Raw genomic sequence first — 22,930 nt, forward strand, 5'->3', positions numbered from 1 at the left:
TCAATCTCTTGGTTTCGTGCAATGTAGAAGGAGGCCATAGTTCAACATGATATCTCAATTGATATGCCTAGGACATTGGGTGGAGTTGAAAAATACACCATATTTGCATTTTTTTTACATATCATTAATGTAAACGTGGTGCATTTTTTCAGCTCCAGCTATTGCCCATGCATATGGAACACAGTTGCATGTGTATTCTCGATTCAGAGTGGTTGAATCTTATTTTGGACAAGAGGGAGAGAACCCAAAGACATATGGATGCTTTACTGGCTACAAACAATGATTCTTCACTATTTACATTGTAGTTCTATTGTTGAGTTCCTTATTTTGACTATTGGTACATTCTACATTTTGATGTTATTAAAAGTAGTGTTTTGTTTCCTTTGTTGAAATGTGTCATGCCTTCATTCACTAAAATTGATCTCTACTAATTGCAACCATATTGGTAACATGCTGATCTTAGTCTTCTTAAAGTTGTTGTTATAACACTATAGATCCTAAAATGTATATAGCACACTCACCAATGCAACAAAACTAAAACATATCTTGAAAATTTTCAACATCTTTTGTAATGCTAATTGATCATGATTTCATTTTATTTGGTTGCAAAGTACCTAGCAATAGAACTAATGAGAAATTGAGGTTGTAGGGTAAAGAAAGCATCACTCTATCATTTGAGGGTAATTCTAGGCAAGGCCCGAATCTATTTATAGTTTGAATGTAGAAGGTAAGTATCGATGGCAATGTTTTTTTAAAGTTCCTGCATAATGTTGTCTTGTTACATGTTTGGTGCTTAATAAGGGATGTTATCTACCTTTACCTCTCTTGCTCATGAATTACTTTTTTTGTAAATAATTTCTATATTTCTAAATCATATCCCAACCATTCTCTTTTTAGAACCTATACCTCTCTAATGGTTAGCATACTGAGGTAATTGGTATCTTGCATTTATAACCTTTATTTGCTTTTCATAGTCATCATTTTAGCCTAGAAAAATACAAAAACATAGCTTGCATATCTTAGGGAGAGTTATTTTCTAAATTAGAAGGAACATTTTCATAGGTCATTCCTTTAGGGTTTGTTTGGCTTGTGGAATTGAAGAAATTGAGATTTCTACAATTCTAGATTTAGCCAAATCAACGTTTTGCAAATCTTGATTCCTATTTTGGGGATTTTACTTGAACCATTTATTTCACTTGGAAGATAAGTAGGTAGATATATTTTTATCCATTTGGTTCTTCAAAATAGAATCAAAATTTGAACAAACCAAGAAATATTGGATTGAAAAAGTAGGAGGAACTATATTTAACTTATCATTATTGTACATGTAATCCAGAAGGGAAAAAGACTTAGCAAAACTAACTAACATATCTTGTATACAATAAAAAATTGAAGACTACAGTCAAAGAATCATTTATAGTTCCCAAAGTAGATCCATATGGGAAGATAGGAATTTCCACAACTCCAACACCATACACTATAGATATCTTCCAAATTATCCAATCAGGCTTTATGCTCCACTTTCATTATCGTTTCAACAACTCTATTTGTTGTCTATCTATATCAACAAAATCTAATGCACAAACAATTTCTTAACAAACTAATGGTGGGACCCTCCTTATTTGATTCAAACTATAGTTTATTAGATTTCAATAATCTACAACAACAATAAATGTTTCTTTGAAGAGATTACACTATGGTGCAACAAGCATCGAATTTTGTTCATTGTGAATCAATTCTTGATCAAAAATGTAGCAACATTTGGACACCTAAATCTTCCAATTCCTCAATACTTCAATTATGCACGCAAACGCTAAAAAGGGTCATGCATCCTCTGTAATTATGTGCACAAATGCAAAAAAATGTCTATTTTTATTATTATCGGGTTCTTAAAAAGTGTAACTGGGTTTTTAATTTCAATTCTTGGTCCAAAGAGGGAAGTATGATAACCTATTTTTGAGGCAAAATTAGAAGTTGATTATTCTAATTCCATTTTTCTAATTTTGAAACAAATGCAAAAAAATTCAAATTTGAATTATGGAGATGTCGATTCCCATCATCTTCCGCAAACCAAACAGACCCTTAGTGATTATAAATATTGTCTTGATTTATCAAACATCATTTATATTCACTCACCTTGGATTAGGCACCTTACATTTGTCTTTGACTGACATTGTTATCACCTATTTGTCCTATCTTTTTGAAATCAACAAAATCCACAATCCTATAAAACTAGTCAATCTTCTGTCAAATGTAGGCAACTGGAGCTAATAATTAGGATTATGGTTTATTTTCAATATTTTGAGGAATTTCAATGAACCCCAACACAATGGTTATGATGCTATTAAGCTCTACAAAATATTTTATGTTTGGTCACAATAGGGACCAGATGTTCCACATTCTCAGTTTGGTCTTAGGACAAATGAAATTTGTTTTGAAAATTCACCATCTAGTAAGAAATCATAACAATAATATTCAATGTGTGTCTTGGTAGTGTTTTGGAATTGCCATCCGGTTCAATGTGTAAGCCGAGCATATGGGGAAAGTTGACTTGGGATCATACCTTTATAAGTTGGGGAAGAGAACATGATCTCATGATGTAGAGGGTTCTTATGATTTTTTTTTGGGTACAAAACAAGGATATCACCAAAGTTTTGATGACTATTCGTCAATCTATTGACAATAGTTGTCGTCGATGACATGACAATGTCATCAGAATCTTATAGGATTTCGACAAGGCCTATCGTCGATGGCATGGAAAGCTTGTTGATAACCATTCCTAATCATTGAAGTTTTGACGTCTATTGGTTATGGTCTAACACCATCTCCTAACAGAGATTGGGCTCATTTTCGACAAGGTTGTCTGTCAATAAATAGACAGCCCTGACTTTCATTGAATTTTGACAAAATTATAATGATAGAAGATTTTGACTAGTGATTTTTTTAGTGGCAAATCTTTGCCAAATGTCAATTCTGTCTCTTTGGGAAATCACAATTTGGCGAATAAAACCTACATATGTGGTCAAATAGGTCATTGAGATATTAAATAATTTGGGTCCAAATCCCAAGCTAATCTCCCATTAGTTTGACGTGTATCTCCAACTACCCTTGTTTAGCCAACTATTTTATATTTTGAACTTTGGGACACGTGTCTTGATTTCGAGAAGAATTAGAATTTATTTTATGTTTAAAATAAAGCTCGAAATAGAGTCAAGGCCATTGATCTATCTTACATCGACAGTCTACATCAATTCCTTTCATGATAACAATGATAACATCATACATGCAAAGTGATGACGACCAAGTTGGCAACAAGAACGAGCACATTATTAATTGAATCTTAATCGATTGGAAGACTACAAGTACATTGTACATCATATACTTGGTGTATGGGTCATGGCACACACATGACTATAAATTCACTAAAAAATTAAATAATCTCTCTATAGAAGCTGACAAATTAGCCAACTATACTAATATTTGTGCTATATAAAATAATTCAGTCGCCTCTTACATTACAAAAGTGTTTATGACCAACAAAAAAACTCCTACATTTATTCACATGCCATTTTTTTCAATAATTCGCTACAGTTATTATTAAATTTTGATACAAAAAGGAAAATTTTGCCAATAGGAAATAATATTTTGCATTGCCTCAAACAAAAAAATCACCCTCAATTAGAAATTTTCCCTTCACATTAAATGTTGAATTTGCCAACACTTTACATATTTTTCTTGGGAGGGGTTTCTTAAAGTTATCCCTGGTTTTGAGTTTTGACCATTGGCTATCAAAAATTCAACCAACCCTAGTTGAAAAATAGGTCCAAATTTACTAGTGTTTGTTATATGGTGTATCCCTTTCTAGGTTATGAGAACCATTCATTGGGGCAACAAAATTATCCAATATAAACTCATTGTATTTGATATCAACTCTCTTTCTAAGGATTTCGAAAAAATGTTCAGTTGAAACCATCCTAAGAGTGTTAAAAAGTCTTCAATACAAACAACCTCTTGTTTAGCAGTCTCAAGGTCACAAACCTTACTTTGCTTGAGATAAAATTTGACCTCCGGATGCAATGTTGCAATGAAAATTGATAGTAAATTTTCTTGGGTGGGTTGGTTATTTTGTTGGATCTTAGCTTTTGTCTAATTAAATCTATCCACAAAGCTACTTATTTCTTCATTTTCCCACTTTTGGGTTTTGAAAAATTGGCATAGAAGGGAACCCACATTAACTTCTATTTTGAATCTTGCAATAAATTTACTTTCTAGCATATCCCAACTGTTAATGCATCCAACTTCTTAGTGCTAAAATTAAATAGAAGCATCAACAACAAGGGATCCAATGAAAAGATGAAAAAAAAAAAATTCTTCGTCTAAAACCCCAAGAATCCCACAAGCAACTTTGAATGCTCAGATCTGATTGTCGAGATCTTGATTACTTCCTCTAACAAATTTTGGAGAGTATCTTTTTTATCTTGTTGGCATGGTCATGTAATGAAGCAAACCAAAAGGACAAAAATGTGGCTGCCATGATCGAGTTGCAATCAAAGCCATGTTCACACTTTACTTCTTGTACTAAATAAACTTAGAGTCACCAACCTCCATCCTTGGGGAGGAACCTTTAGATTTCTAAGAAAAGAAAGCACTAGAGCTTCGTTTCCTTTCCCCATTGGATTTGCCAAAAGTTTGTAGTTAGTTAACATATTTGTCCTTCTGAATATAATAGAGATTAAGATTCCAAATGCACAAAATAAAGACCACATCTAAACCAATATTTGTGACACTTGCAATAGTTACGTGCAAGTGTTTCTGAATGTTTATGTGAAGGTACAACTCCCTTCTTCAGATGTGCGATGAATAAATAACTAGTCATGCCTTTACCTTGAAGACACTTGAGGTTGATAACCATGTATTCATAGATATGCAATAGATGGGGAAAACTTGTATTCAAAACTAAATGAATGCACAAAGAAAACACAAAGATTTTATTTATGTACATTTATAGGAAAGAAACTATAGAAGATATTTGGACAAAACTATATAATAAATGATAGTCATGAACTCAAAGATTCAAGACACACATCTTTTCTTGGCATCAAGAAGTTTGCATTTAAGATAACAACAATGACATTGAGATTTTACAATTTAGAAGAAATTAAATCCCACACAAAGATGAATATGCATTTCTTTTGCCTCTTTCTGCAATTTGAGTGCAAAGACTTGATTCTTTTACAAAAAACATGAAATGGAAATTAAATTAATTGTTCTCCATTTTTTGTAGTTTCTCCCTTCTTATTAAAATCAAAATCAGAAGAATATCCCTTCTCCTATAGCTCAAAGACTTTTCAACCCCAAAAAAAGAACCCATGTTCTTCCAAGTTTCTTACAATAAATAGTTGCAAAGTGATATTGTTCAGTTTTTAGAACTGAATCTTGGAATGGAACTTGAATAAGATTTCCCATCTTTGTGATTCCCATTTTTTATATTGTAAACATAGTGACCTTATAATTTATACCTTTATATAAAATAGATGGAATTTGAATATGTTAAAACAAAATGGGGATATTCCTTATGCTGGGCAGATTAAATTATTTCTAGCAGTTAAATTGGTTCTTGATATGGGGGGCATAACTTTCAATCTCATTGTTGGATCTCCTTCATTTTTAGATATTGTGGTGAAATCCTAATTTTTTTGTGTTTTCAATAGTGTGTTTTGCAAAATAATACTCAAGTCAAAAGTTTTTCACCACTATGCATAGATTTATAAACCTGTCATTTTGAACTACTAAACTGTTTAACTTGTTGAACCAGTTTGAAATAGTCAAATCTGTGTGATCAATATTGAACCAAAATGAACCCATGAGAACCTCATTGAACTTTCCTGATCATGTTTTGAACTAGTTTGAACCTATTGAACTAATTTGAACTTTATTGTACCTTGCTAAACCATTTTGAACCATTTGAACCTCTGTGAACTAGTTCTAACCTCTATGAACCAGTTTGAACTGGTTTGAAGTAGTTTGAACCTATATTAACCTAAATGAATCATTTCAAAACGGGTTCAAGGATCAATTCCTTATCAACATTTAACATGTAAATTAGAGATGAAATCTCCATCAAAGCAAAGCATGCCAATGGGGAAGTCTAATTTTAGCAGTTTTAAAATGGTTCCATAAGAGGGCTAACGGTGATGTAACTAACAATGTCTCCTCCCTTGTTTCATCTATTTTTTCTTGGATTCTACCTAAGAATCAATTTCCTATTCATTGCTTCATTGTAGAACAATTTAAGAATGAAATTCCAATTTTTTTCTTGCAAGTACTAAATCTTGTAATATATGGTCTTTGACTTCATATTAGATAACATGCTAGATTTGGTATCCTCTTGTAATTTGCTAGTAAATTTGGATTTTTGGGTATAACAACATTGATCATTGCATACTCATTTGTTTCATGCTCTTAAAGCAACAAAAATATTGAGGATTTTCAAATACTAGAGTTTGATGCACCATATTGTATATCTTGATCCCTCAAACCAATTGAAGCCATTTTTTAAGCCCTCAAACAATACACTCAACGAATCAGAAGAAGAAATGAAAATCACATGGAGTGAAAACCTTTGATTTCTCTTTGAAGAATCAAAAGTTGGAAAAAAAAGGAAGAAAAAAGAGCAAAAGGACATGATGGGTTTGGATTGAAAATCTCTACTATTGACCACTATATCACTCTCAAGAACCTTAATGTTAAATTTTGGGATTGTCGAGGTAGAAAGATATTTTGATGTTTCATAAATTTCAAAAAAGCCCTTGACACAATTCCTAGAGACAAGCTTTGGAAAAGAATGGAGGAACTCAATATTTCAAACAAGCTTAGAGCACCAGTGCATAGAATTTACCAGTGGGTTAGATCCAAAATCAAAACTAAATAAGGTATGTTAGAATGCTTTGGTTGTGATATTGGGTTAACAGAGGGATACCCCATCTCACCCACCTATTTGGCTTATATATTGATAAAATTTAAGATTGGCTAAATGAAACTATGAGGAAGAATGTCTATGTTTTTATGTATGTGGTGAAGTTACTTCTGTATGCAAATGATATAATTTTAAGTGTACAAAAAATTGAAGATCTGAGAGAACACTTAAAATATCTAGAGAGTTTCTATTAGAAGATAGGGATGCATGTGGCCACTTGTAAGACTAAGATCATGATTTTCTTGTTAAATAGGAGGAATCATCTAGCTAACTTCATTCTTGAAGGAAGTCCACTTGAGATTGTGGATGAATATAAATACTTGGGAATATACTTTCAGTAAAAACTCAACTCAGAGACTTGTAGAGCTAATAGATGCATGGGGGACAAAGAGATTATTTCTTGTTGCAAAATAGTTGTAGACAAGCTATATTATAGGATTGAAAAACTAAGAAGAATATTTTTGGTTTGTTGGCCACCCTAGTTGTGTTACATGCTTGTGAGGTCTAGGGGAGAAACCTTTCTAACTACAAGTGTAAAATATTTGAAAGAATACAAAAACATCTTATTACCACTAGCCTTAAAGCCAAATCAACAATTCCATATAAGATTCTCTTGGTTGAAGCATATTTGTTCCAATTGGAAGCCTCAATAATTATCTCTTCGTTAAGCTATATAAACAAAACTGAAAATATGAATAATTATTGATGGTTCAAGTTAGTGATTAGAGAGAGCTTATTCTGTAGAAGGAAGACATGGGTGAGGTAAAACAAGAAATTGTTGAATATTTATTCGACATTGGTATAAAAAATACCCCAACACCAATGAAGAGATTAAAAGTCTTGTGTTGTAGAAATTTAGGGCTACCATGTGGACAAAACAAATATAGAGGAAATAGGGCTACTATGTGAAAGAGTTTAGTCCCACATAGGATCATGAGGATAAAGACTACTTATAGGGACAATGAGAGGTAAAGCTAGATTTCTAGTGACACAACTATGAATAAGATCTCATCATCTACAATGAGACCAATTAGATGGTCCCTGAGGAGGTTTGGGCAGAAAGAACTTGTATTTTCTATATATATATATATATATATATATATATATATATATATATATATATATATATATATATATATATATATATATATATATAAGTGGCATTGAAACATAATGACATTATTTTCAAATGTACTACTTAAATGCATATCTATGAGCAGTATGAAAATAACTTGAAGGAGGGTTGCCTAAACAAAATTTAAGCAAGGTTGCGCAAACCACTTGTTTTCTAATAAAGATTCATAACATGAGAGTTGACATTGAAAATAACATGAAATGGTTTAGCTTTTTGATGCTCAGTCCCTTAGACTTTTGGTCTCTTAGGATATCATCATAATACCTTCATTCATTTATTCATTGTTTGAAGTGTTTTAATATGAGTTGGTGGAAGAGAAGTCAAGTAGTGTTCATTGCTTCCAAGATTTTGGATTAATTTTGTATAAAGGAAGTCAAAAGTGAAGGTAGTTTGGAAGCATTTGTTAAATTTGCTTTGATATTGGTAAAGTGGTTTGACTCATGTTTTTAAATTTTGGGAGATACAAGAGCTTTTAAGGAAATTTCTCTTTGAGATTATGTACTCATAATAGAAATGATATTATATTTTTTAGTTTTGGTAGCAATTAATTGTAAATGTGTATAATTATGAAAAAGGACAACTCATGTTTATTTATGTTTTTTATTTCATTCTTTGCAATGCTCTCAAAAGAAAAGAAAAATCTAAATTTTGATTATCTTGTATTGCGCTACTTGTTTAAATACAAATTGTTCACATGATGAGAAACAAAAGGAGTGAGAATTCTTATACTATACTATTCTTGTAGTTATTGGTTTGCGGGTCTTATTTTGATAATAATTTGAGCATCTTTTATTATGTAATTGATTATTTTTCTTTGTTCAATTTTTTTATTTTAAAGAGTACATATAAAGTTAATTTAAAAAGAAGTTGAATTTACTCAAGTTGGAGAAAATTTGTCATTTAGAACAAGCTTCTTGTTTTGGAATGGTGCACCCTTTGAGAAGTGCCATAGGCACCCCTCCATAATAAAGGTGGGCTTGGTAGTTATTGAGAGAATTTCAGCTAATGTAACCTTTAAACTATGTGGAGCTATTGTAAGTAAATTGGTTTTGTTTGTGTTGTATGTTAAAGTAAGGATTTAGCTCTCACAAGCATCAGAGGAGGGATTTTGACACTTCCGAAGGAAAGTCGTTATCTAACGGGAAATCATTGAACAAAAGATTTTGACATTCTTAGAGGGGGGGAAACTGTTGGATAGGCTTTCTTTTTTAATTGTGCATGGAGTTTAGAATTGGTTCTTTCATGTGGTTAAAAGTCAATACATCTATTGATGCAATGAGTTTGATGGATACACCTCATTAAACTTTCAAATGGACTACTTTGTTTAGTCCATGGGGTATCCCATTCTTTATTCATATTGATGTCATAAGGGATGACATGTTGAGATCTTGTATTACACTTAGTCTATTAGATTAGTAATAAATAAATAAATGTCATTACAAATCTCATAGTGAATTAAGTGACCAAAGTACAGTTTGTTCTAAATAAGTAAAAATATCCCTAAGAAACATTAATGTAGCACAATACTAATATTGTATAGTAATAGTTTAATTTTTAAAATTCAATTGTTTAATTTCCACTATACTAAGATTTTTGTAGTGAATAAAGAAACCACACAATTCTTTACTGCGAGTTATATAAATCCACACACTCAATTTTCACAATATTCACCATAGATATTATTTCAATATATTCTTCAATTATTTGTTTGTCATTAAGGTTAGTTAGGGTAAGAGTGTGGAGATAGTATCATGATTGATAAGCGATTGCTTTTGGAAAATCTCTCATTCAATAATATAAAAAGTAATAAAAGACAAAACTAAACTAGGAAGATTAAACCATCTTTGTAAGAAAATACACATAGAATGGCATTATAGTCCCACACCCATTTAATGGGTTAGATTTATATCTTTATCGAGTGTAAAGTCATTCCTTTAATTAATTAATTATTTTATTTATTCATTACACATATTTATCCATTAAATTATAATTGGTTACACTCTTCTCTTTTTATGCCTTCAACCTTTATTTGTGATAAATTAAGCAGACTTAATAGCTTTATATTGTTTGGTTTGAATAATCAAATTTTTGCAAGTAGCTCATCGTCATTATATACACTCAATTATTTTTCTTCGCTTCAAGACCATTTTACACTTTACATAATTCGTTATTTGATTTTATCAATGCATAAAATAATTCATTTACATATAGATACTAATTAAACAATTTTTTTTTGTATTAAATAAAAGTATCCAAAATGTTACAAGTGATTGTTTAAAACATGTTCATTACCAATGATTACATCAAAATTTCAAAAGTACTTTTCATCAAATACAAAAAACTACTGATAAACCAACTATACAATAGTATCATGCTATACATAAGTATGAAGCAACTAGTAAAAAAAAGGATCTATGATCCTATCTTTCCCTCTTTTCTATATCCATGTAATCCAACTTGTGTGGCCATCCAATCACCTAAGCACATTGTTAAATTTTATTCTCTCTGCATATGGATGATAAACTCTTTCAACAACCAAAACAAACTGAAGGACCGGAGCAACAAGTACAACTAGTGGATGAACTACCACAATAAGTTGTACAGGGTCTGAAAGGCCTTAATTCCTTTTGTTCCTTTCCTCCCAATCCTTGATCTTAGGAAAGAAGTTTTCGATGGAAATTTTGAATGCGTTTTTATCAATTGTAGCTCAAGTCTAGGAGAAAACATTAGATATCTCCTCACTTATAATTATGACTAAACCATCCTAAAGAATGTCTTCAAACTTCTTTTTTGAGAGGCTCTTTGTAATTGTGACCTAAAAAACATCATGATAGGTGAGTCTCCTTGGAAACTCAATAAGGATTCTAGATGTGCCATTAGAAACGTTATTGTTTCTAATTCTCCAAACTAGCCAAAAAAATATCAACTAATTAGATGGAGAAAAAAAATATTAAAGTTTATTTTAAGACCCTAAGATTATTGCCAAAAAAACATCTTATGACATGTATTCTTATGAACAAACAAACCAAAGAGACTCCAAATTTCTTTGGCTACCAAAAAATCAAAGAACAAGTGCATAATAGTTTCAAAAGTTCTTCAGACATGGCATAAATTAAGTTCACCTTTAGGATGTTCCATAGGAAGTCTATGCAAAGAAGCTTCTAAAAAAAAAAAAAACCATTTCTTTTTGGGAGCCACCAACTTACCCCATAATTCATCCATATAAGTTTGCCACTAGGAGGGATTAGAGCTAAGAGATCAACAGTTATTGAGGTGAAAAAGATATCATTTTATTATCATTAAAAAAACAAGTTTTGAAGGGGCCCTAAAACCTAGATACAAAAAGGTATAAAATAAAACACCAGCTAACCCAACCCGAAAGATGAGCATTACAAACAAGTAAGTGAAATTAGGCAAAAACACAACGAAACTAAGATAGAAAGGGGGTGAACAACAAACCCCACAACAAAATCTAGTGGTCCAAGGAAGGATAAGCACTTAGAAATCAGACTGCCCAACAAAACAACAAAAAATAAGATTTCTCCTTAATCCCCAATTTTTGGTGATTAGAAGAAGAATGAGAGGGATTTTTTCTTGACTTTTTTCCTTTTACCATTATCCATCCCTCCTCGATCTTAGCCTAGGTCGATGACTTAGCAGAGCTATCAACACAACCCAAAAATTTGATAGGATCAATAGAAGCAACTCTAGCAACATAGGACCTGCCCAAAACTAAACCACATCTAATAGGGCCAACAACACTACCAACCACAACAACCTGTTGGGCTGATCCAACAGAATAAGCCAAAATCTAATCATCAGGAGTAGAAACATTAGAATCTGCAATAATAGAACCAACCATAAAGTCATGCTTATGGCCAGCTTCAACAACTTGTACAATAGTGGGGACAACATTAGCTTCTTGACATTGAAGAGCAACACTTAGGGATCATCCACATCAGATTTGATCACCGTATAATGTTTTTGCAAAAATCCTTGCCACCAAGTGGGCTTCTTGGGTTTGATCTTTCCAACCCCACAATTTGTTGCAACATGCCCAATATTAAAACATTTCCCACATCTATGCAAGAGACCCTCATAATCTAAGGATTGAGTCCAACAACTAATAGGGCTACATAGTTTAACCTCTGACGGAAAGCCTTTAGAAGCATCTATATCAAAAAGTGTCCGAGCATAGGTAGAGTGCACTATATTATAGGATTTTGAATCAACCATTAATAAATCACCTAAAGCCTCACCAACTTCCTCAAGCTCTGAATCATGTCAGAGATGAAGAGGGAGATTAGGAAGACGAACCCGAATGGGCATTTTGCAAACAGATTTAAAGGAAGGATTAAAGTCCTCGTGCCAAGGTTTAACCATCAAAAGGAAGCAATTATCCCAAGTGAAAACATGATTTGGACATAATTAGTAACGTATTGATCCTTGTGCTTTGAGGTCCAAGTGTGGAGCTCCTTGAGAGATGACCAAAACCTCCAAAATCGACAAATGAGTGCATCTACCTCAAGAGCTCAGTGCATTCCTCACTCTATAAAAGTTTGTTTAGTCAGATTGACAGAAATAGGACTACATGTAGGAAAAGGTGAAGAGACCTTAGACTTAGAGACAACCCAAAAACTGCCACCATTTTGCAAAGATTGGGCATAAGAGCATCTAGATAGGTCCTCAAAAACCGCCTTCCAAGCCCTAGCCTCTTGTAGGATAGCCACATCTAGGACAGAAAGAGAAACAACCCCCTCCTAAGAAAATGGCGTCCCAAACACTTGTCAAGGCACACCTTCACCATTCCATGCCAAAAGACCACTCACAGTTACCACAAAAGATTCATTCATAACTAACACAAAAGCATCATTACTATGTGCAGATGGACCACGAAGTGACAGACGTCCATATCCATGGTCACAAATAAGAACCCTGGATGGCAAAGATATGAGCAAAAGAGAAACTTTAAAATGAGGGTTATCTGCAAGAAGGGAATACAAAATTAATAGAGGATAACCACTCACAATTTTTAAAGTTAGATTCATTATGTGAGCCATGTAGTGAATGATATTCATGTAGGGTGAAGAAGTTTCTGGCAAAGGTCATTCCTTTGACCTTGCATTACTGAAGCTCCATCCCCTCCTACACAAACCAACTTTTTGGCAATTGTCAAGTCATTCATACTCCATATTCAATTAAAGAACTCTAAACTTGTTCAAATATAGCTCCCATTGTCACATTCTCCTTCATTTCAGCAATAAATAGTACATAGATGAGGTTTGTGGAGATGATTATGTACAATATAAACATGCATCTATATCTAGGGCATATGATCTATTGCCAAAACTTTATCTGAAGACAATATGATAAAATTTGACTCTTCTTTATATCTTCTTTTCCAATCTCAACAAGACAACTAGCCCTTTCACATCTATTGTTTACTAACCAATGAATAGTAAGATAACTAGGACCATTCAAAAAATTAAAACACTACCTTTTTATTTACCATCTTGAAATTTTGTATCCACCAAAAGAATTAGAGGTGTTGAATGGGGCAAACCACATCATTACTAAAAGACAAAGAATTCCAATAAACAAGAATCACACAAAGTAAAAAGGCAACAATTGCACTAATTGATGAAATCATAATAAAAAATTATTTTTCAAGGGACATTCCAAGAGTATTGACTCTTCAATAAATATTCTAGTTAACAAGGTGCAAGGAGAAGAAAGAATAAATTTTGAAAAATCAAGTCATTTAGAGTGAATCAAATAGCTAAAGAGGACTGGGGCCCTCCAAGATTCAAAAAGGAAATCTAAGCTCGAAAAAACTCACCTTCTATCAATTTAGTAAGTAGTAGATAACAACTCATTGCTTGACCAAAAACTAGAGAAATTCATATAAAAGGCATTGTTGTGAATTTAACCAAAAAATCACAGTAGAAAACAAGAATAAGTTATATTTCAAAAATATTTCATGACTTTTAATTTTGAATATTATAATGAAAACTCAATTTTAGATAAATTAAGATTTATAAATGTAATGTCACTATTATTTTGAGTTAGAAGTATGATTTAAAGGCAAATAAAAAGAAATGTGCAAGAACTAGACATTACATCTGGGTAAGTTCGTAGCAGCCCAAGTGCATTTAAAGGAGCCTACGCAATATTTGGAAGACCATATTATTGATTTAGAGAAACCCATCATCAATTTGGAAGAAATCTGATTAGATACTTAGTATTTAAATTTTCTTTCAAAATTTCATTTTTTTTTGAAACTCTTTTTTATTTCAAGTTCATGGACTAAAAACAAATTCAAGCTATTTTTAATTACAAATCTTAGTTGTTTTTGTGATTTGTATTTTTACTTTATAACTGCAAATTATAACTATCTTTAATATCTTTTTAAAATCTTAAAAGCCATAGCTGGTTCGATTGGAGGCTTTATTTATGGAACTAAGTTTGGCTTCAACAGATGGTAAATTAGTCCACAACTAGTTAGGGAGGTCCAAACACCTTGAAAATAAATTTGAACACATTAAAAATACACTCACTTCATTACAAGCACAATGCACATAAAAAACTATTGGAGCCAAAGTAACTTACCAATAGAAATACCAACAAAAAAAATTTAAAAGAAAATGAATTTAAAGATTATTTGGACATGTTTGTAATATCCCTTATAGTTCATCAAATACATCTGACCAACAACCAGACACTAATTAATGACTGTCTAAACTGTTCAGATACACTCTCATATCCTTTATAACAAGCTCCTCTAACAAATCAGAGTACTCACAAGACAAATGACTCCAGTCCTTAACATCCCACATTCACATGTTGAGAGGCACATTTGGCCAAACAGTCTACTAGCTTGTTCCTTTCCCAAGGGATATGACAAAAGGTAACACTCAAGAGATCAACTTAGCCTAGTAATTTGTCTGACCACACCCACCAATTGCCAGTTCTTCTCCTTTGTTTCCCCTTTATTCAACATGTCAATGACTACTTGTGAGTTAGATTCACATATGATCCTTTGCCAACCCATTGCACAACACATCTCTAGAGCATGGAGGATAGCCAAGGCTTCCATAAATTATTAGTGTCGTAGCCCTTTTCTAACATACCATTTTTATTAAGCTGAAAGTAAAGAACATATTCTAAGATTATGGCTCGATATCATAATAGAATTACATGAAGTAATTTAGAAACAATACATCATACATAAATGAAACTATTTCTGAATTTATTATACAAGCTATAAAATCAAATTTAAGTAACGACTATATCGATTTCATATGAAAGAAAACTAAACTAACTTCCATAACTAATTTTTGAAAATACATTTTGAAAGAAACAAATCAATTTAACTATATTTACGGCTATACATTTCAAAGTAATATAAAAGTTTGTACAAGTAAAAGATTTAGAATTTCATACATGAACTGAAATCAGCGTCGATGTGTTGTGCAAGCCTCAACATCTGGTGAAGAGGAGAACCATTGACATAGGCTTGACCTCCCAACCGCAAACCTTAATATATCCCCACACAATCTCTTACGAGAAAGACCCTCCCTAACCCGAGTTAGGTTTGGGGCACCATAGTCTTTCCATCCAAGCATTCCACTATTAGAGTGTCGGCTAAGCAACAAGGCTGAGGAATTCCTCCATCAACCTTTCTTCTATCAGCTAGCACTCCTGACCTCTACCGATCAATTGTGACAAGCATGCCTCTAATCTACCTTGGCCTAGGATTTAAATGGGTAAATGAACAACCCAATCACCACCACTCAACTTGACAACTGATTGTACTTTGGACAATCATGAGCCAACTTGGACTAAACAATTCTTTTTAAATGTTTATGCACTTTAGTTACTGATTTATGGGTTTTCCTTACAGAGATACCTCTCCTCTTCACCCATTCATACTTGACCTTGATGGTCTAGGGTGCATCCTAGGAGATTGTTGGTAACTATGAGATCTTTATCAATCAAAATTTATGTAAACCAATCTGATTCTTATCTCAACTTGTATATGGCTAATACTGATGTACACGTCGGTTATATACTTTGTGAAAATTGAAGGAATATTCCTTGAACAAAATGTACAATATTATGCATTATGCAATATTTGTTCAACATTCTAAATCTAACAATTTCAGATCAGATTCCATGGGTCTGTACTAGCACCTGATGTGCATGGATAAAAGAACTATTGTGTATAAAGAAGATCAGTGTTGATGCTTATCAAAATTCTTAATACATCTTGAGCCTTTACTATAGCCAAGATACATAAGCAAGATCGTGGTTACACATTATTATAATGTTCCTTCATTATGAAGTGAGATTCAAAAAGAAAAGATGCATCAAAAAAGGCATAGCATATGAAATATTAAATAAAACTGGTGAAAATGATTTCATGACCTGAAATGCAACTCAAAATCTGTTAACGTGATCTTATAACACAACTCCGCACAGAACCATTGTCTTAAGCATGGTCAATATTGTCGTTGAGGTATGGTAATTGATACCAGAATACTGCCAAAAGGAATGAAGAGAAAAAGCTTCGTCTTAGAACGATCGAGGGTGGAGAAGAAAGTGAATGATTATGTTTGTCCTCGACTGTGGGGAGAATAACTTAAGGCCTCCTGTGGCTTTTTCGATTACAAGAAAGGAAGCTTGATCATGACCAAACACTGGTTACAAGAACTTTAAAATTCTCAAAATTTAAATGAGTGATGCCAAAATGATGGTGGCAAGCACTTATCAATATGGAGTCATAATTAAAACATAAAGATTATAATTTCTTATGATATTATAAAAGAGAGGTAATAGTTCTTATGATATTAAAGACCATGATATCCGAGAGTTTATAACTAACCATTACAACAACTATAATATTATTTTAAAAGATAAAAAACTAGGATGTAATCTACACTCCCCCTTGTGTTTCATTGTTCTTGATGAACTTTAAAAAGGAAAAACAAAATTCTACATAAGTAACAAAGCATAGTTTTTTTTTTAAATAGATAGTCACAAAGAATTTATGCTCCGATCCTGGCTTAAAGACGGGGAAATGTTTGGAAGATCTCATCATAATCTTCCCAGGTGGCATTTTCCTCACTATACTGGTCCTACTGAACCTTGCACTAGGTTATGTCTCAATTTTGTAAGTGGAGCTTATGAATTTCAAGTATTTTGAGCAGCTCTATTTCTACCACCCTTGGGTTTTGTACCTACAATATATTCCAATCAATTACATGCTCATGATGGGTGATATATTTCTTGAGATATGAAACATGGAATACATCATGCATCCTAGCAAGGGCAAGAGGTAGTGTGATTCTGTAGGCCACCAGGTTTATAACTTCTAACACTTTAAAGAGTCCCCCATATCTTGGGGCCAATTTGACATTCTTTCCAAACTTTATAGTACTCTTTTGTGGTTTTACCTTTAATAGAACATTTTCTCCCACAGAGAATTCTCTAGGTATTCTTTTAGCATCTCCATTTGCCTCCCTCATCCTCTGACCAATTTGAACTACATGTTGTTCCACCTCTAATAACATCTTTGATCTAATGATAATTTTTTCCTCAATTCAATTCCACCTTACAAGAGTTCTACATTTATGACCGTACAAGGCCTCAAAGGGTGCCATCTTGATAGCGGATTGATAAGAGTTATTATAAGCAAATTCCACTAAGGGAAGATACATTTCCCACTAGTATTATCGATCCATTGAATACACTCTTAAGAGATCTTCCAAAACCTAATTTACTCTCTCTATTTGACCATCAATTTCGAGATGGTAAGTGGAACTAATATTTAGCTTGGTTCCCAAGACTAAAAATAGAGTTTTCCAAAACATGGATGTTATCCTAGCATCCCTGTTGGATATAATCTTTTCTGGAATTCCATGAAGTCTGAAAATTCCTCGAACAAACTTGTGAGCAATCTTAGGTGCTCCATCTATCAACTTACCTAGTATGAAGTGAGTTGGTTTGGTTAACCTATATACCACTACTAAGATGGTATTGTGTCTGTTCTGGGCCATGAGTAACCCTTGAATGAAATCCATGGTAATTATCTGCCACTTCCATTTAGGAACCTTGTTTGGGTGTAGTAGGACTATTGGGTAATGGTGTTATTTCTTGACTCGTTGACACTTGAGGACCCTAGCTAAGTAGTCTGTTATTTCTCTTTTCATTCCCTTACAAAAACACAAGGGTTTTATATTTTTCATCATCTTGGTCATGCCAGGATGTCCACAATAGGGAGCTATGTGGAATTCTTCTAAAATCATCATTTGGACTTCTAGAACCTTGAATATATACATCCTACCTCTATTCTCAACAATCCATCCTCTTGTAATTGATAATCTCCATATCAAGGATCTTGAGGATCTCTATGAAGTGCTTGGCTGACCTCACTATAGAAATCATCTCTGGTTAGGTATTGCAAACTTGCTCCCTAAGTCCGATAGTTATGGCTACCATAGCTGACACATGCCTTCACTAGCCCAAAGCATCTGCTACCTTGTTTTCCTTTCCCTTAATGTCGCTGATCTCAAAGTCATAATCTCTTAGAAGTTCCAGTCATCTCCTTTTTCGAGCATTAAGCCTAGGTTGAGTAAATATATATTTCAAGCTATGGTGATTTGATCAGAGCTCAAAGAGTTTTCCTACCAAATAGTGCCTCAACATCTAGAGGGCGTGAACAATGGTTGCTAACTCCAAGTCATGTGGGGCATAATTTTGTTCATAATTTTTTCAACTTCCTAGATTCATAAGCAATAACTTGATCTTCCTGAATCAATACACATCCTAACCCTTCCTTGGATGCATCTGTTGTAACTACAAATTAACCTTGGGGATCAGGTACTCTAAGTATCAGGGCGGTAGTTTACTTCTCCTTCATTTATTCAAAAGCTCCTTGACACTTTTCGGTCCAAATAAACTTCTTCCCTTTTCTTTGGAGTGAGGTAATGGGGTAAGCTATCCTAGAGAATCTCTAACAAATTTCCTATAAAATCTTGCTAAACCCATGAAACTCCTAACCTCTATCACGTTCCTAGGTACAGGCCAATCTCTAATTGCCTTGATCTTAGTGGGGTCTACAATTATCCTTTGGGCTGATTTAATGTGCCTTAAGTATTGGATCTCTTTTTGATAGAATGAACATTTGGATAGTTTTTCGTACAATTTATGTTCCCATAACCTCTACAAAATTATCTCTTAGTGCCTTTGATGTTACTCCTCATTTTGTGAGTATATGAGAATGTCATCGATAAACACCAACACAAATTTATCCAAACAATCTTGAAAAATGCTATTCATAAGATACATGAAAGTTGTCAGAGAATTGGTTAATCTAAATGGGGTTACAGTAAATTTGTAATGTCCATATCTAGTTCTGAAAGTAGTCTTGTGAATGTCTTCATCTTTAATGCGAAGTTGATGATATCTAGACCTCAGGTCAATCTTAAAAAATACAACTGCCTCTCTCATTTGATCAAATAAGTCATCAATTCTAGGAAGCAAATACCTATTCTTAATGGTACCCTTGTTAAGCATCCTATAGTCTATACACAGTCTCATGGTCCCATCCTTCTTCCTGACAAACAACACTGAAACTCCCCAAGCTAAGACAATAGGTCGGATAAGTTTCTTATCCAATAAATCTTGTAGATGCACTTGTAGCTGCATTAACTCAGTAGTGATCATTTGATAAGGTGCTCTAGATATAGATTCTACCCCAAGTACCAAATCTATGGTAAAATCAAATACTCTAGACGAAGGTAATCCAAGGAGTTCTTCTGCAAACACGTCTTGAAACTTCTTGAGGTATGGATACTTCTCCTCAAAGGATTCCCTCATTTTTTCTCTAATTCCTCCATCTTCGAAGATGTAGTCATCCTCTCAAGTAGTATCTATAGGTTCTCTCAAATCCTCAAATTTTACTACGAAGATTTCACATCCCTTCCTTTTGCATCTTTTAAGTTGCATGGTTGATATATGGCGTGATATGATCTTATGTATAATCCCCTTGATGGTTACAAGATTGTCTAGGCCATCTAAACATTCTACTATTTTGGCAAGACAATCAATCTAAGCCTTATGTTCACTAAGACAATTTATACCCAAGATGATGTTATAGGACCGAGGAGGTGCTACATACAGATTCAACTCTATAGAAAAATTTGGAAGTTCAACCCAGGCCTCAAATAGGCACTGCTCTACCTTAGCCCCTGATTAGTTTGCATACTTAATAGTCCATGAGTTTGCCATAAGATTAGTTCTTCTAAGGAATCTACTCAATAACTTTGGGAATATAAAACATTATGTCGCCTCTATATCAATTAATATAGAGATAGGCTTTCCGTAGATCTTACCTGAAGTTTCTATTGGGCTGAGTTGTTGTTCTGCATGGCAATTGTCTAGTGTTGCATAAATTCTTTGTTGGTAGACAGTCTGCTATAGCAGTAATGGGGGTCGAAGTGGTTGATTGATATTTGACTTGTTGGCATAATGATCCCCACCACAAGTGTAACATCCTGATGGTGACCCCTTCTTTTCATTCCCTTTACTGCCTCTATTTGAGTTGGAGTTACCCTTGAATTCTTTACCGCCATTTCTTCTAGGCTCTGGTTTATTGGGCTTGAAATTTTAGAAAGGCCTTTTATGGGATCTTGAATCTGATCCTTTTGTTCCTGTTAGTTTTCCTCTTGTTATCCTGGATAGAGTCATCCCTTTTTACTTTGAGTTTCTGACGAACAACTCTCTCGAGGGCTTCCTCCATAGTACGGGGAGCGAGAACATCCACTGCTCCCCCAATCATATTGTTCAATCCCATAATGAACTTCCCAACCTTTAGGATTCTTGTCTTGCTAATATGGGGGTACATACTTCTACAACCAAGTGAACTTCTCCCAGTACTTGTGTACAAACATATCTCCTTGTCTAAGGTTTTGAAAGTCTAACAATTTCTCGTCATAGAAGTCTAGGGTAACCATCGGTTCTTAAAGATGGATATGAACTTGTCCCATGTAACCTCTGTTGTCTTAATGTCAAGTTCTATCTTGGTGTTTCCACACCAAGTAGCCGCTTCACCTAAAAGGTGGTATATTCTTCATATTGCCTTTGAAATTTTAGAACACTCCTCATTTCAAAGTATTGTTCCATCTTAGTTATCCAGGCTTCTGCATTTTCTCCAAATTCAGAGCTAGAGAACCTAGGTGGCTTGATCTTTTTAATATTAGAGGAAAAGTCACTAACCATTTCAAGTTTCTTTTATTTCTAAGTTTGTGTGGGTGAGATTCGAGCACTCTTTTCAATGTGGCCAAAATTTTCATGTTCAGTTCTAGGTGGACGCGAGGATTGAATCTCCTCTTGACCTTGCTCTATCGAGGTTGCCAGATCATTCATTTTCTTTTCCATGTTTTCCATCTTTGTTTGTGTGTTTTACAAAACCTGAAGCAATAGATTCAAGGGAATCTGTGGGTTGAGCTCATTGGTCACCTCATTTTCTACACTGTTCTCGTTGCTACATGTTTCCTATTTTGAATGCCCCTAAAATGTAAATAAATTTCCTAAAATCAATTTCATGTTCATACTTTTAAATGTATAAACGTTTGTTCAAAAGAAAGTACAAGGACAAATAAAATATTACTAATAGCTCATTTTATTGATTTCATCAATTTCCCAGTTACATCTCTAACAAATATTTATTTACAAAAATCTCCTCTTCTAAGGATACTACAAAGGAATACTAATTTGAATGTTCAGATACCCTATTCCTAGGTCTTTTGTTCAGTTTTAATCCTGTGCTTATTGCACACTATCCAAGTTTTACTAAAGATCATGAGGGGATCAATTTGTTGGACATTCTATGCCTTGATAAGTTTCCCTTAGTATTGCCTTCCTCGTAGGAGTCCATCTGATCCTTTCCTTCTTCATTTGTTGCATGGCCTGAGCTAGGGTTTCATCATCTTGGGGTATAAAGCAATAGGAATAATCATGCTTCACATTGTTCTTTATCAAATAAAAGAATATGGGATGCTTGCGGGGAGTCTTCCGAGTATACATCCTGCTACATTTAAACATGTATTTTCAATTATCCTAATTTTGTTAAGTGGTGAGTCCAAGGTTCAGAGTTGAACCCAACACTCTAATACCATATGTAACATACCATTTTTACTAAGCTGAAAGTAAAGAACATATTCTAAGATTATAGCTGAATATCATAATAGAATGACATGAAGTAATTTAGAAATAGTACATCATACATAAATGAAACTATTTCTGAATTTATTATACAAGCTATATAATCAAATTTAAGTAACGCCTATATTTGTTGCATATGAAAGACATCTAAATTAACTTCCATAACTAACTTCGATGAATACAATATGAAAGAAACAAATCAATTTAACCATATTTACAACTATACATTTCAAAGTAATATAAAAGTACGTACAAGTAAAAGATTTAAAATTTCATACATGAACTGAAATAACTATCGAAGTGTTGTGCAAGCCTCAACATCTAGTGAAGAGGAGAAGCATTGACATAGGCTTAACCTCCCAACTGCAGACCTTAATATTTCTCCACACAATTTCATACGAAAAAGACCCTCCCTACCCTAGTTTAGGCTTGGGGCACCATAGTCCTCCCATCTTAGCATTCCAGTGTTAGAGTGTCAGCTAAGCAACATACAAAGCTAATGAATTTCTCCATCGACCTTTCCTCTGTCAACTAGCACTCTTGACCTCTACTAATCAATTGTGGCAAGAGTGCCTCTAATCTACCTTGACCAA

The sequence above is a fragment of the Cupressus sempervirens genome, chromosome 4 (assembly GCF_028749045.1).
Source record: "Cupressus sempervirens isolate cs-2001-9-10 chromosome 4, ASM2874904v1, whole genome shotgun sequence".
NCBI classification, from domain to species: domain Eukaryota; kingdom Viridiplantae; phylum Streptophyta; class Pinopsida; order Cupressales; family Cupressaceae; genus Cupressus; species Cupressus sempervirens.